Genomic DNA, 15,686 nt, shown 5'->3' with positions numbered 1-15,686 from the left:
CTTGAATGCTGGGATAGCTGCCCATAATGCACCACTCCCAACAGCGCTGCAAATGTGGCCATGACAGAGTGCTGGTAGCTGTCAGTGTGTCCACACTGCAGCGCTTTCCCTAAACAGCTGTAGGAAGACAGCTTTAACTCCCAGCGCTGGACAGCTGCAAGTGTAGCCAAACCCTCTCTAAGCCGACCCCTTATGAGAACAGCAGGGACTAGCATGACTAGATGTCCCGATTTTTGGGTCTTTTTCTTATATAGGTGCCTATTAACCCCACCCCCATCCCAATTTTTCACATTTGCTGTCGGATCACCCTAGCAGGGGTTGCACACAGGGCTGCATTAACCTTCAGGTGCTGAGGTTTCCCTCTCTCCATTCCCAGAGCCTGTGATCAGGAAACAGACATCAGGGCTCCCAGGTGCTGCACAGACCATGACTGAGATCAGACCCCATATTATGCAAGGTGCTGTACAAACCCTGGGCAACGCTGAGACACCCAGGAGGTTCCCCTCAATTTCCCTGAGCCTCTGCTGCCCAACTTCTTCTGAATCCCTCTGGCTCACCCCCCCTCCACAAAAAAACCCCACCTTTCCAAACAGTCCTTCTTTCCTTGCCCCCTGATTCTGGTTTCACACCCTGGGACCATCTCCTCTCTTTGTCTCTCCCCCTCCAGGTGAAGCAGAGATGGAGGCAACTTCAGCCACTGGAGTCAACCTCAGAGAGCACTGCAGCCGGCCCCGGGGGAGGGGGGATGTTTGCAGACATAGGAAGGGAGCAGGGGGTGCTGGGAAGAAGGTGGCAGGAGAACAAAGCTCAGAGACCCAACATGGGGAAATTCCAGGGGGCGGGGCTCTGACACATCCCAGGTGCGGGCAGCTCCTGGGGGCGGGGCTCTGGCACAGCCCGGGGGTGGGACAGCTCCTGGGGGCGGGGCTCTGGCACAGCCCGGGGGCGGGGCAGCTCCTGGGGGCGGGGCTCTGGCACATTGTGACGCAGAGCCCGGGCTGAACAGCTGCTTCCTGGTTCTCCACGTGCTGCCAGAAGCGCTGGAGCTGCCCGAGCGGGAGCGGAGCCTCTGGTCTCAGCTGCAGCCAGGATCTGCCCACAGCCCCGCTGGGATCCAGGTGGGGACAGAGACTGGGACCCGGGGGATCCCCTTGGTGTGGCTGGCGGGGGCGGGAGGGGAGAAGCCGGAGCTGCAGGCGGGGGAAGGGCGGTGGGACATTGTGACCCGGAGCCCCCGGGGAATGAGAGGCGCTGGGGGGCAGGAAAGTGACTCTGCCCCAGGGAGCCTGGGAGAAGCCTTGAAGGCGCCTCGGCCCCAGTGGAGCTGCAGGAGGATCCGTCCGCCCGCCCTGCTAGGATGGGGGGGCCGGGGCCCGGCCGTCGTGTGGGGGGGAGGGGCAGACCCCGGGCCAGGCGGGGGTGGGCGGTGTATTAAATCCCTCCCCATAGCAATGTGCTACTCCCGGGCACTGCGCATGCCCAGTAACAGCCGCTGAAGCCGCTGCCCTTCCCCCTGCCCGGACCAGCCGTAACGTTCCGCCGGGCGCTGGGGGCGGGGCTGGAGCGGGGCGGGGGAGTAACAGGGAGCGTGGGAGGGGCGGGCGCAGAGCAGGAAATTGATGGGCAGGGGGGGGGTCAGGCAGCTGGAGGCAGGGTTCGTGGGGGGCTAAAGGGCACAATCCGGGCTGGGGGGAGGAGCAGGAGTTGAGCTCAGGGGGAGGCGCTGGCAGAGCCCCCCCCTTTGGTGTGAGGGCGGAGGTGTCGAGGGGGGAGGAGAAGCCGGAGTTGCAGGGGGGGGAGGTCACTGGGGTGGGGGTGTAGATCTGTCTCTGTGCAGCCAGGACATTCCCGGGGTGGGAGGGAGGTGAGTTAACTGGATCCTGTCCCTGTTTTTGCCACTTCCTCCCACACACACATTCTCTCAAGATTTCCCCTTTTCTCTCTCATTATCACACGTGGCTATAAAATCCAGGGAGATTCTCCTCCCCCCCCCCAATGATCAGCTCTCTAATTGCCTCTGATTTTCCCTTTTCTCTCCATACTTCTCAAATGTCAATTTAAAATCTCTCTGATGGGGGGTGGATTTTCCCACCCATTTTATCTGCAGCGATTTGTCCTTGTTTGGGTGGGAAATTGTTGCCCTGGGTCATTCCCCAGAACATGGCTCCCACTGGAGTGGGATGGGATGAGGTTCCCGTTCTCTGCCAGGGCAGGGAAGGGAAGGGAGGAGCACATCCCCCATGGAGACTGCCCAGACCCCATTTCCCAATTCCCCTGCGGCCCCCTTCCATTGTCCAGGGAGCCTTCCAGCTCCCCCCCCCTGCCCTTAAATCAGCTCCTCAAAGGGCTCTGAGCTGCTCACGTGAATGGTTGCCCCGTGGCCGGGGGGGACCATCACATTCTGTTTATGTATTGGACAGTCATATAAAATCCAGTCCAACAGTCCCCCTTTTCCACTAGTTATTTAATAGCAACATCAAATCCCCTCCGATCTTGGTGGTTTTCTCTCATGTTATCAAATGTCGTTTGTGACAGGGTTCTCTCTGCATGTCTCAAAGATTGATATAAAATACCCCAAACATTTGCCCCACTTCTCTCTAGTTGTTTTATTTCTAATTGAATATGATGGGTTGTTTCCCAATGTGCTAAGATGCAGCCGCCTCTGGGGTGGATCCATGGTGGCCATTATTTGCTAGTGACAGCCCGTGGATCTTTCTTGCCCTCCAGGCCTTCCATTCTCCTGTTAAAGAAGCACTCCCCAGGCTCCCTCTGCCTGTGTGACTGGCCAGCAGGAGGTGGTGTTAACTTTCTAGCCACTTCTCACACTCTGTGAGGTAACACTTGCAGGGGCAGGGAAGGTGTCTGTGTGGGGAGATTGCAGCTGAAGGGGCATTGTGGTAGGGGGAGGCCTCTGGGTGGCTGGGCAGGGGGTACCCTAGTCAGGTTGGTGGGTTGTGGAGGTTTGGGGTTTTCGGGGGTGGTGGTTCTGATGTGCCCATCCCTGAGGCTATGGGTCCTGGAGGTGGGTATCGCTTGGGGCCTGGTGGCTGCAGAACAGTGGGGGTGGGTGTCTCTTGGGGAGGCGGGACAGAGGGTTAGAGGGAGCCTGGTTCTGTGCCAGGGGCTCTGTCTGTGCTTCCCCCGCTGGTTCCTGGTTTTGTTGCCATGCCCAGTGCACAGAGCTGGGGGAGGGGATCCCTGGCACTAGGTGAGGGCATGCCAGGGAAGCAGAGTGATGGGTCGCACTGTAAAGCATCAGGGGGTCACACTGGGCAGAGGAGGGGGTCCCAGGCAAATGTCAGGGTAGATCGTTCTGGAGGGTGGGGAAGTTCCTAGGCAGGCAGTGAGGGACTGAGTTCCCAGTGGTGGGGGGGTCCCTTGAGGGGGTCCCTGGCTGCTGGGGGCTCTTGGTGGGGGGAACCCTTTGGGATTCCCAACCTGGCAATCATGGTGTGGTGGGGGTTCTCTGGCCGGTGGGGCTTTGAGGGGTATCTGGGGTCCCTGGCCAGGGACTCTGGGGGCTGCATCCCAGGGAATATCTGATGGGATCCTGGCTGGGGGGTGTCTGGGGCCCCTGGCTGGGGGGTCTGGGCTCTGGGTACTAGGGGGTGTCTGGGGGCTGCTGCTAACCATAATCCTTCTCTCTGGTCAACTTGTACCAGAGTCCTGGCTCCTGGTCACCAGGTCACCAAGTCCATTCCCCAGTCACGTGCCCTGTCACTGTGATAACTTTCTGTCCACTTAGCAAACACTGTTAGTGTGAATTCACAGAATTTACTTTTCTCCTCTTTTGAAAACTGCAGGAACTTTCGGTTCCGTTTGGAAAATTTTTGCCCCCAGTCCTTGTCCTAGATCTGCGGGGGTGAGGGAAGTGGGAAGGGAGTCAGCACTGCCACACGATGGTCTTTTCCACAGCGTTCTGAACTCATTCTTTCTGAAATCCGGTGTCATTGAGACCGTTGTTAATCCAGAGTCACTGTATGGAAAGACAAGGAGTGATTCCAGATGGACAGTGGGTCAAATGAGATCAGCCATTCTCCCTGTGAGGAGGGGCTCCCATTAGCTGCTCTCCCCAGAGAGCTAAAGGAGGGAAGCTGCTCATACACTCCGTCCCTCTCTGCTCAGGATATTGGGGTTCAGCTTCCTGGGTCAGATGCTGCAGCCTCCATTGTGATCTGGGAGACCAGGCTTGGCAGCTGCTGCTCCCCCAGTGGGGCTCTGTGCTGGGAAGTGACCTTAATTAAAGCTTCTTCTCTGCCCGGCCCAGGGGATGACTTTCTGCAGCTGGTCCTAGCCCCCTAGGGCAGTCCTGGGCCCTGTTACTACTAAATTCTGAGCCAGAGTCTCCAGGTAACTGAAAGACCTCAGGGAATGTCCTAGGGTCTGGCAAGAAAGTGACTCTGCACAAACACCACCACCTCATTTCTCCTCCCATTAGCGGTTGCCAGGAGGAAATCCAGCCATGGGAGAGCAAAGCCCCCAGGAATGGGACTGTCCCAGCCAGAGGGGCAGGGAGAGAGGACAGGGGAAGGAGAGACTGAAAGGGGCAGTGGGAGAAATGAATGTGGGGGAGAGATTTCCAGCTCTCTAGTCCACCCAGACACATGTATTGCTGCATCCTGGGGCAGAACCACTTTCCAGTGAACAAAACAAGGATCAGACAGAGCAAAAGCCAGTTCCTGACTCCATATTCCCCCTGCTGGGGTGTGGCTGCCGTGGGGTCAGTGTCTGAGGGAATCCCCCACAGTGACTCCTTTGGTTCTGCTCTTTTCTAGCCTTGTGTTCAGAGAAGGGGTGAGGGGAGAGAGAAGGGAGGTTAAAAATGTGTCTGTGGACTTAGCCTGGCAGGAGGGGCCAGGTCTAAATTGTAATAAACAGATTGAGCATTTCCCAGCATGACAGAATCTAGGGTGTCTGTCTGCAGGGAAAGGGCCTGGGGGAATTGTGATGTGAAATTAACTAAAACCGGTTCTGAAACGCCCACAACTGCCCTTCTCCCCCAGACAGGCTGCAGAATGTTTTGCTCCAGCTCATCCCAGCCTGGCGTGGGACAGGGAAGAGAAATGGCTGCAGTGGAGTCAGTCCAGGTAGAGATTATCGGGGGGTTGCTGGTGGGTTCCTGCTGGAGGAAAGGGAGAGCAAATACACCAGAGGTGGGAAGGTTTGCAGAGTCTGGTTTGGAGGTTGGAGCGGGGCAGGAAATTCACAGCGTGGGGAAAGGAGGAGGCCAGGGTGTGGCAGACCTGCTGGGAGTTATTTACTAAGTGGCCTAGATTCTAGGAACAGACCCAGGAGGTTTGGAGGTGGAAATGCCCTAATTTGTGAAGAGAGAAAATAACCCACCTACATGGAGCTAGTCAAACTGACCAGACTCCTAGTGCTGGAGCCTGACCTCATTAACCATCAGCTGCTGTGAGATATAAAGGGGACACCCATGAGTCAGGCTTATTGGAGCTGCCTCTCCCTTCATATCCCACTCCTCACAATGAGGAGGGTGTTGGGCATCCTACCAGCGAGCTCTCCCTGGACCCTGCTAGGGGCTCCATCTCCTGTATCAGTCAGTGGCTAGTAGGGGGGTGATGGATATGCTGGGAGAGATAAGGGGCTCTCTCTTCATCCCTCACCCTGGCATTTGCTGGATACTCTGAGCCAGGTCGAGGTGGGACTCTCCTGACTATGATCCACCCAGAGCTTCCATTTGATTCACTCTTCTCTGCCACAAATGGTGGGGCAGCAAGTCCTTAGTGTTGGACTCTTACTCTTTCAGGGGCTGGTGACCTTCAAGGAGATGGCTATGTATTTCACCAGGGAAGAGTGGGCTCTGCTGGACCCCACTCAGAGAGCCCTCTACTGGGATGTCATGCAGGAGAACTATGAGACTGTGACCTCGCTGGGTAAGGGTTCCTGTCCCTTCTGTTCTTGGAAGGGGAAATGAAGAGTGAAGGTTCACGCCACCCCCACAATGCCATCTGTACCCTGTCCTGTTTCAGCATCACCCCAATAGGCCAGTGACACACATAATACCAGAGACCCTCCTCTGCTGCAGAACACTTTGGGAACAGAGCACAGGAGCCGTATTGCACAGTGTCAAATATCTCCTGTTTGCTCAAGTGAAACTGGGGGTTAGGTCTGGCATAACTGTCCCATACCCCTAATCATTTTTCTTGCCCTTTTCTGAACCTTTTCCAATTCCAATATTTCTATTTTTGAGACGGGGTGACATGTGCATGCAGTATTCAAGATGTGGGTGTATCATGGATTTATTTGCTGTTTTTACAAATATGATCTATGAGATATTCTGTCATATCTATCACTTTCTTAATTATTTCCTACATTGTTCACTTTTTTTCACTGCTGCTGCACATTGAGTGGATGTTTTCAGAGAACTATCCACAGTGACTCCAAGATCACTCTCTTGAGTGGAAACAACTAATTTAGACCCCATCATTTTGTATGTATAGTTGGGATTGTGTTTTCCAATGGGCTGCACTATGTGCTATCCTGTCATCTAGTACTGCTAAGATCCTGGATTCAGTAATATCCCTGCCCTTCCTGTTCCCTTTCTCCACCGAACCCCGCCAGCCCATGCTTCCTGTTCCCAGCTTCCCCAGGATCTCGCACTGTCTCTGAACCTCTCTGTCAGCAAGAAGCAGTGCCAGGGACACTTGCCCTCTGTCTGGAGTCTTCGATTTCTGGGACATGGATTTACTCTCTCTGTGTTGTAAGAGGCTCTGTCATAATGAGTGTCTGTGATGTTACCCAGAGTACAATCTGGACTGTTAAATAGCTGTACCTCAGTCCTCCAGCATGGGGTGCCTTTTCCACTGTTTTCCCGCGAGAACAGCCCCTCTTGGCCAATTAACACACAGTCTGCAGCATGTAACTCACTCCCAGCTACACAGTATTGAGTGCTGCTAGACAGCCACTCATGAATTACACCTCAGGAGAAAACCAGCAAATTCTCAAGTGCCCAACTTTCCCCCAGAAATGTGCATCTTGCACTGTCCAGCACGCTACTGAACGACCCAAGCTCATATGAAGTCTGTCATTTCATCAGCGGAAAATGACATGCACCAGCTTGTTATCCCAAACAGAGTTTCCAACACACTTCAATCCACACATACTGGTTAGATGAACAATAAACCAAGATTGTTAACTACCAAAAACTAAAACTAGGCCCAGTCCATGAAAGGGGCACTCCCAGGAGAGACTGTACAAAGGCTGGAACATGAAACACCTTTGTAAACCTGAGACAGCTGCCTTGGGGACAATGACAGGGAGAATCCCCCAAAGTGACTCCTTTGTTTCTGCTCTTCTCTGGCCTCCGATTGTTCCTTCCAACGTGGAGTACTTTGCACTTGTCTCTACTGAATTTGATCCTATTTACTTCAGATCATTTCTCCCGTTTGTCCAGATCATTTTGAATTTTAATCCAATCCTCCAAAGCACTTACAACCCCTCCCAGCTTGGTGTTGTCCGCAAACTTGATACGTGTAAGAGAGAGACTGTTACTGGGAGGGTTTCCCCATGTGTCAGAGGGTTACACCCTGGTGGGAGGGGGCTAGGCCTGTACTGGAATAAGGTCACTCTGTGCTTCACAGTGTGCTAGAACCTAGAATGTGCATTAGCAGGGGAAAAGCTGGGGGGAATCGGCTTGTGGAATGGACAAAAGCCTAGTCTGAATTCTCACACCTTGCCCTTTTCACCCCGGCAGGCCAGAGAATAACATCCATGTTTCGCTGCAGATCATCTCGTCCTCCCAGGGGCAAGGAAATGGCTGCAATGGAGCTGGCTCAGGTAAGAGATTATCAGGGTGGCGGGCTCTGCTTGGAGGTTGAGGAGCAGTAAATGCATAAGAGGGTGGGAATTGCTAGAGGTGGTGGGAAGCAGGAAATATCTCGGGTGGAGAAAGGGAGGGGACAGCATGTGACAAACCTGCTGAGACTTGTGTAGTGTAGGGCGTGATGGGTTGTCACCCCCAGGAGGCAGTTTGTGGAGCTTCTGGGAACTGCTGTGTCCTCTAACCCTCACGCTGGGCTGGCCCTTCTCACACTGCTTTGCTGGAGATTTCGCCAGCCTCTCCAGGGCCTGTTATCACCCAACACAACAGCAGGTGGCGCCATGCAGCCAACTAAGCTACCTGAGTGCGTTACCTAAGCCACTCAAGGACAGATAGAAGACAAGAGCCAATTTCCCACTCCCCAACCTTGCACACTTGCTGTAGTATAAATCCAGAATGATACCATCTTATAGTGCACAGGGATCTCTATAATACAAGCTCATTAATGTAGTTCCCCTTCCCCTCGATATGGGACAGATGTGCACAACAAGCTGAGATTTTCCCCAGACACTTCACTCAAAATACGCTGGTTAAGATAAAGCATCAAACAAGTTTATTAACTGCAGAAAGATAGATTAAGTGATTATAAGTGATAACAAACAGATCAAAGCAGATTATTTAGCAAATAACCAAAACTCAGACTAAATCTAACATGCTAGATGGATAGAATTTGAATTAGCAATTTCTCACCCTGACTGATGGTACAAGCAGTCCCCCAAGTTTCCATACACAAGCTAGAAATCTCTTGATCCTGGGAGCAGCACTTCCCCCACATCCGTTTTTGTTTCTCAGGTGTTTCCAGAAGTTCTCTTGTGTGGAGAATGAGGCCAAGAGATGATGTCACACCCCACCTTATGTAGCTTTTCCATATGGTGGGAACCTTTTGTTCCAAACTCAGTTCCTAGTCCAGTTTGTGGAAAAATACAGGTACTAAAATGGAGTTTAGTGTCATGTGGTCTGGTCACAGGCCCTGCTGAGTCATAGTAGCCATGACTCATAGGCTGGCTGAAACATTCACAGGAAGGCTAAGCTCTTCCACAGTCCATTGTCTTTGTTGAGCCATCAGCACTGTCTGGCTTCTTCATTGTTGTACCTGAAAGGCTCATTGTGGGTGTTACCCAGAGTAAGCACATTTGAAATACAGATACAGAGTCAATATCCATAACTTCAGATACGAACATGATATGTGCACACAAATAGGATAATCATATTCAGCAAATCAGAACTTTTCCAGTGACACCACACATGATGCATCTTCTACAAAATAGATCATAATTATGTCCTAACCATATTATAATCATACCACTATGATGAATATGGGGGTGTAGTGTCAGATAGGTCCTAATTTCAAGGCACAGGAGTTGGGAATGGAACTTCCCCTCTTTGTGGAACAGGAAATAACCCTCCAGCCAGGGCTGGGACAACTTCCCAGACTCTCAGCGATGGAGCCTGAATCTACTGACATTTCATTAATTACCACCAACCCCAATCTTTGTGGCAACTGTAAACTTTATCAGTGATGATTTTGTACTCTCTTCTAAGTCATGGATAAGAATGTTAAATAGCACAGGGCCAAGAACCAATCCCTGCAGGAACCTGCTAGAAAGAAATCCACTCGATCATGGTTCCCCATTTACTATCAGAGTTTTTAATCTATTTAATGTATGCCGTGTTTATTTTGTATCATTCTAGTTTTTTTTAGTAAAAATATTGTGCTAATCAAGTCATGTCCCTTACGGAAGTTTAGGTATATTACATCAATACTATTAGCTGCAACCAAACTTTTGATCTCATCCAATAAGGATATCCCGTTAGTTTGATAGGCTCTATTTTCTCTAAACCTTTGTTAATGGGCACTACAATTCTGACCTTCTAACTTCTATTCTTTATGATTGACTTCCCCTTTCTTCCATATATTTTATTTGGAGAGTGCCTGGATTCCTACCAGGGAGCCACTATCAGGGTCCAGAGACAGCCCCATCTCCTATATTAAGCTCTGGCTAGTAGCTATGTGATAAATGTGAAGACCCTGCTTCTGTCTGTCAGATGGGAGACACAAAGGTTCTCTCTTTCTACCCTCTGATGCCTCCTGGCTGCTGTAAGCAAGGTGGGGTGGGACTCTGTTAACATGTGCCTCCCGGAGCTTCCATTTCCCTGGTGCTGCTGTTCCGTGAATAGTGGGGTTGTGAGTGGGTCAGCAGGTACTGAGTATTGGACTCCTGCTCTTTCAGGGGCCGGTGACCTTGGAGGAGGTGGCTGTGTATTTCTCCAGGGAAGAGGGGACTCTGCTGGACCCCACTCAGAGAGCCCTCTACAGAGATGTCATGCAGGGGAACTATGAGACGATGGTCTTGCTGGGTAAGGATTCCTGTCCCTTCTGTTCTTGGAAGGGGAAATGAAGAGTGAAGGTTCATGCCACCCCCACAATGCCATCTGTACCCTGTCCTGTTTCAGCATCACCCCAATAGGCCAGTAACATACATACTACCAGAGACCCTCCTCTGCTGCAGAACACTTTGGGAACAGAGCACAGGAGCAGCATCACACAATGTCAAATATCTCCTCTTTACTCAAGTAAAACTGGGGTTAGGTCCAGCATAATGAACAGAAGCTTCCTACCCCCAGCCTTCTCTCAAACCCTGAGCCTTCTCTACCCAAACCAGAATGTGCTTGGGGTGTAACAAGCAGGCGGCTGGAGTCAGAGCTGCCAGTCCAGGGTTACTTATCATACAGACACTCAGTGCGTCCTTGAACGCTGGCTGGGAGTATCCAGACAGGGGAGCTCCAGCAGCAGAACACTGAATCTCACCCAGGATTACAGATGACACAACTCCTCGCCGATCTGGATTGCACCCCAGCATGTGAAAATGGCCTAGGTTGGTAGTGACATTTCTTGAGACATGGAGAGTCTTGCTCCCATATCACCAGGTGTAATAAAAATAACAGGAAAGGCCAAATATGGAAAACTGATTGTTCAGCTTGCTTTTGACCTGCATCATATTTTGCAAGTATATTCCAAATAAGGAAATTAACGTGCAACGTATGTGTCATTGTTTGTGGTTTTAAGCTGTAAAAGGCTTGTGTGATTTTTAGCTCAGGAACAGTATTCCAATAGCTGTCGCCCCCTGCGTGCTTGTAACCAAGAAAAGAGCCTCAGGCTGAGCTGATTCAAATATTAATCCTGTGGTCGTTTTCCACAACAGCCTCAATAGGTCCCTGTGATGGAATGTAAGGCTACATCTAGACTACCCACCGTATCGGCGGGTTAAAATCGATTGCTCGGGGATCGATATATGGCGTCTCATCTAGACGCCATATATCGATCCCCGAGCGCGCTTATATCGATTCCGGAACAACACCAACCCCAACGGAGTTGCTGATTTGACAGGGGGAGCCGCGGACATCGATCCCGCGCGGTGAGGATGGGTGAGTAATCCGATCTTAGATATTCGACTTCAGTTACGTTATTCACGTAGCTGAATTTGCGTATCTAAGATCGATTTCCCCCCGTAGTGTAGACCAGCCCTTAATGTCTTCACACCTTCCCCCTGCAGGAGAATGGCTGTTTGACCAGCTGTTTGCCTTGCTGTCTCTGAGGAACTGGTCTGTGGGTGTTCCCCAGAGCTGTAACTTTTTCTTAATATCATACTGTAAAATCTCACAATTTTACATACAGTGTTACTACACATTTTAACAGGAGGATAATATTCAGTAGGTTATGCGTTTTCTAATGATACCTCACAAGCCATACTGGGTACAAAATTGATCATAATTTTCTAGAAGAGTGAACACAGGGGTACAGATTGACACAGTGTCTGTGTGTGTGTTCCCAGCAGATATGTGGGTATTTCAATCCCTCATAAGCACAATGTTTGGCATCTTCAAGGACCTGGGGAACTGGTCCTGGGAATTCACTAGTTTAGCAAGTGTGAGACTGCATGAAATTGTGAGACACTTTGGTATTAATAATAAAATAATATAATCTGATAAAATTGGAAAGAATCATGCTAGGTATGCCATGTAAAGTGTCAGTGAAAATGTTATGATTTGCCAAGTATGATAATTTTGTTTCTATGTTTCTATCACCTTTGTATTGTGAGTTACAGATATGTAAGGTATATCTGTATTTCCAGACTTGTGCAGTTTTTCTGGGTGACACCCCCAGACATATTGGCATCAACATTGCCTAGCATGTTTGATGGCCCATTGAGGGTCATCAGCTGTACAATGAACCTATGGACCAAGGGGACACACCTATTGAGTCAGCAAGACATGCCGGGGTTTGCCTGTGTAATGAAACCTCCAAAGCTTTTCCATGCCATGTGCTGTGAAGCTTGTGTTTGGGACACAGGAAGTACAAGCCACATGGCAAAAGGAATATAAAGCGCAGCTGCATCATCTCCATCTTGTCTTCAATCCCCCTTCCTACCTCTGGAGCAACTTCTCTACAAACTGAACCCTGGAACAAAGGACTGAATGACCCATCCAAGCTGTGGATGCGTTCCAGACAGACTTTCAAGCCAGCAACTCACCAATACTGCTAAGAACCTGATATATCCATTTTGGAATGTATCTGACTGCTTTTCCATTTAAATTCTTTCTGTCTTTCTTTCTTTTAAACCTTTAGTTTAGATGCTAAAGAATTGTCTGGAAGGATGGAATTTAACTTCATTCTTTCATTTGTTCTTTCTTCTAAACATTTAGTTTAATTGCTAAAGGATTGGCTGGCAGCATGGTATTTTGGATGAGATCCAAACCTGGGTAATGTGGCTAACCTTCTACCCACCCACTTCCTGGATCCAATTAGGATCACTCTCCTGCTGCCCTCTGGCCATGCTGTATCACAGTGAGCAGAGTTTTTAAATAACCTCTCACTGTACGGGACCTAGTTGCTGATTAGGAGTCAGAGAACTGTCATGCAATAAAGGGGGCCGTGTGATTTCTTTTTTCAGAGTCTCGTTAACCAGTGTGTGGGATCAGAAACACAGTTTGTGACTGGTCAGTGAGTTTAACTTCAGTGTTAACCACCAGTATGGGGAGCATCTGCTCTCCCTTTTTCAGCCTGCTCTGACCTTGGCATTTTCAGTGAGGACTGCCCCAGGCACACTAGGTCACACTAAGCACTGAAGATAAATTAACAGAATGTTTTTGATGATCAAGATGTATGAAATCAACTGAACTCCTTTGTTTTCTTTCATCTGAGCGGAGTTTCTGGTTTTCGAACGTGATATGATCTCCCAGCTGGAACAAGGGGAAGAGCCATGGGTCCCAGAGCTCCAGGGTTCAGAGGAAAGAGAGATCCTGAGATCTCCCCGCACAGATGAGGAAACATTAAACCAACTCAGAATCTGTAAGTGCCTGAAGGAAACATCTAGGATGCCCTACAAAGCTCTTGGGAAGTCTCTCAGTTCATTATTGTCCATAGCAGGGGTCGCATCCGCAGGGTAAATATAGCTCAAGGCTTCCTATAGATGCTAGCAGACACCGGGCAGTAGCTTTCTCCCTTCCCCCTGTGAAGTTGGATGGGATGTGAAGGCTGAATTGATCCCCTCCTCTCTCCTGTTGGGGGGAGCTGAGTTCCTGATTTTTATTTGTCCTCTCTCCAGCACTTGTTTTGGTTTGGCCTTCCCCTTTCCATCCCTGTTTGAGGTTTCTGTCTCTATCACAGCAGGTGATGCAATGACGTGTGAGGTTCAGCACAGACCAGAAAAAGAGCAGGGAAACCAGCCAGGGGAGAAAATGGATAAATTTATTTCCTGTCAGGGAACTCAGAAGGGCCTTAAGGAAACCAGAATACAGCAGGAAATCTGCAGGGAAAAGCAAAAAAAATACATGTGCTGAGTGTGGGAAAAACTTCACTTACAGATCAGGCCTTTCTCAACATCAGAGAATCCACACAGGGGAGAGGCCCTGTGAATGCAATGAGTGCGGGAAAACTTTCAGTCGCAGCTCGCACCTTATTGGGCATCAGAAAATCCACACAGGGAAGAGATCCTATCATAGAATCCTAGCTTATAAGGGTTGGAAAGGACCTCAAGAGATCATCTAGTCCAACCCCCTGCTCAAAGCAGGACCAATTCCCAAATGGTTCCCTCAAGGATTGAACTTACAACCCTGGGTTTAGTAGGCCAATGCTCAAACCACTGAGCTATCCTCTCCCTCCTGAATGCAGTGAGTGCGGGAAAACTTTCAGTCGCAGCTCACACCTTATTCGGCATCAGAGAATCCACACACAGGAGGGGTCCTATGAATGCAGTGAGTGCGGGAAAACCTTCAATCGCAGCTCTCACCTTATTCAGCATCAGAGAATCCACACGAGCAAGAAGCCCCGCGAATGCCGTCAGCAGGCCTGCACAACTCGTAAAGTGGTGATGTAGAGAAATCTCTGTATTAACTATCTCTATAAATCTTTATAACGTTGCATTGTGTTATTTTGTATTAAGTATCTTTATCTTTATGACATTGCATCCGGCATGATGTTATTTTGTAATTCATATGACTTGGCATTGTGCCTCTCTATTTTCATACAACTTTGTATTAGATCCCTATATAGAGAATTGGTAGAAAACTTTGTATCAAATGTTATAGCCCCTAAGGATAGTATAGTTAAAGTAAAAGAAAACATGTGCCTTTTTGCTAGAAGTAGAATAAGATCTTCCCCCGCACTCTGTAATCAATTGCTCTATTGACTGAATGAGGTGTGAATGAGTGAGGCTTGGAAGACACCCACCTCCAGACAGCTACAACAGTTGAAGAGGGAATGGGAGCCAGAGCAAAGGACAATACAACTTGTCAAGTGGGCCCAATAAAGAAGAGCAGACATATTGATGGCCTGTCATAAACAGATAGCTAAGGGTTAATGTCTCTTTCACCTGAAGCACCTGACCAGAGGACCAATCAGGAAACCGGATTTTTTTCAACTCTGGGTGGAGGGAAGTTTGTGTCTGAGTCTTTGTTTTCTGTCTGCCTGCTTTCTCTGAGCTTTGGAGAAGTAGTTTCTACTTTCTAGTCTTCTGTTTCTAAGTGTAAGGACAAAGAGATCAGCTAGTAAGTTATATGGTTTCTTTTCTTTGATATTTGCATGAATATAAGTGCTGGAGTGCTTTGATTTGTATTCTTTTTGAATAAGGCTGTTTATTCAATATTCTTTTAAGCAATTGACCCTGTATTGTGTCATCTTAATACAGAGAGACCATTTGTATGTATTTTTCCTTTCTTTTTTATATAAAGCTTTCGTTTAAGACCTGTTGAAGTTTTCTTTACTGGGAAATTTCAGGGAAATTGAGTCTGTACTCACCAGGGAATTGGTGGGAGGAAGAAAGCAAGGGAGATCTGTGTGTTGGATTTGCTAGCCTGATTTTGCATTCCCTCTGGGGGAATAGGAAAGTACTTTTGTTTCCAGGACTGGGAACAGAGAGGGGGGAAGGGAAAAAGGATTATTTCCCTTTGTTGTGAGACTCAAGGGATTTGGGTCTTGGGGTCCCCAGGGAAGGTTTTTCAGGGGGACCAGAGTGCCCCAAAACACTCTAATTTTTTGGGTGGTGGCAGCAAGTACCAGGTCCAAGCTGGTAACTAAGCTTGGAGGTTTTCATGCTAACCCCCATATTTTGGACGCTAAGGTCCAAATCTGGGACTAAGGTTATGACATGGTGGCAGCGGTGGGATATAGACAGAATCCAGAAGCCAGTAGGAATATTATATTTTTCTCTTCTCTGCTAAGGGCTTTTTAGCAGAGAGAAACAGTTGGTTTTAAAAGGGAACCAGAGAGAATTTTTTTTTCTGCTCTCTCTGGCAGTTTGTGGCTTGCATGTTAAGCGAGAAGCCATTAAGAGACTGTTAAGGGTCT

This window comes from Gopherus flavomarginatus, unplaced genomic scaffold (genome assembly GCF_025201925.1).
Source record: "Gopherus flavomarginatus isolate rGopFla2 unplaced genomic scaffold, rGopFla2.mat.asm mat_scaffold_47_arrow_ctg1, whole genome shotgun sequence".
Taxonomy (NCBI): Eukaryota; Metazoa; Chordata; order Testudines; family Testudinidae; genus Gopherus; species Gopherus flavomarginatus.
This window is presented reverse-complemented; position numbering follows the sequence as displayed.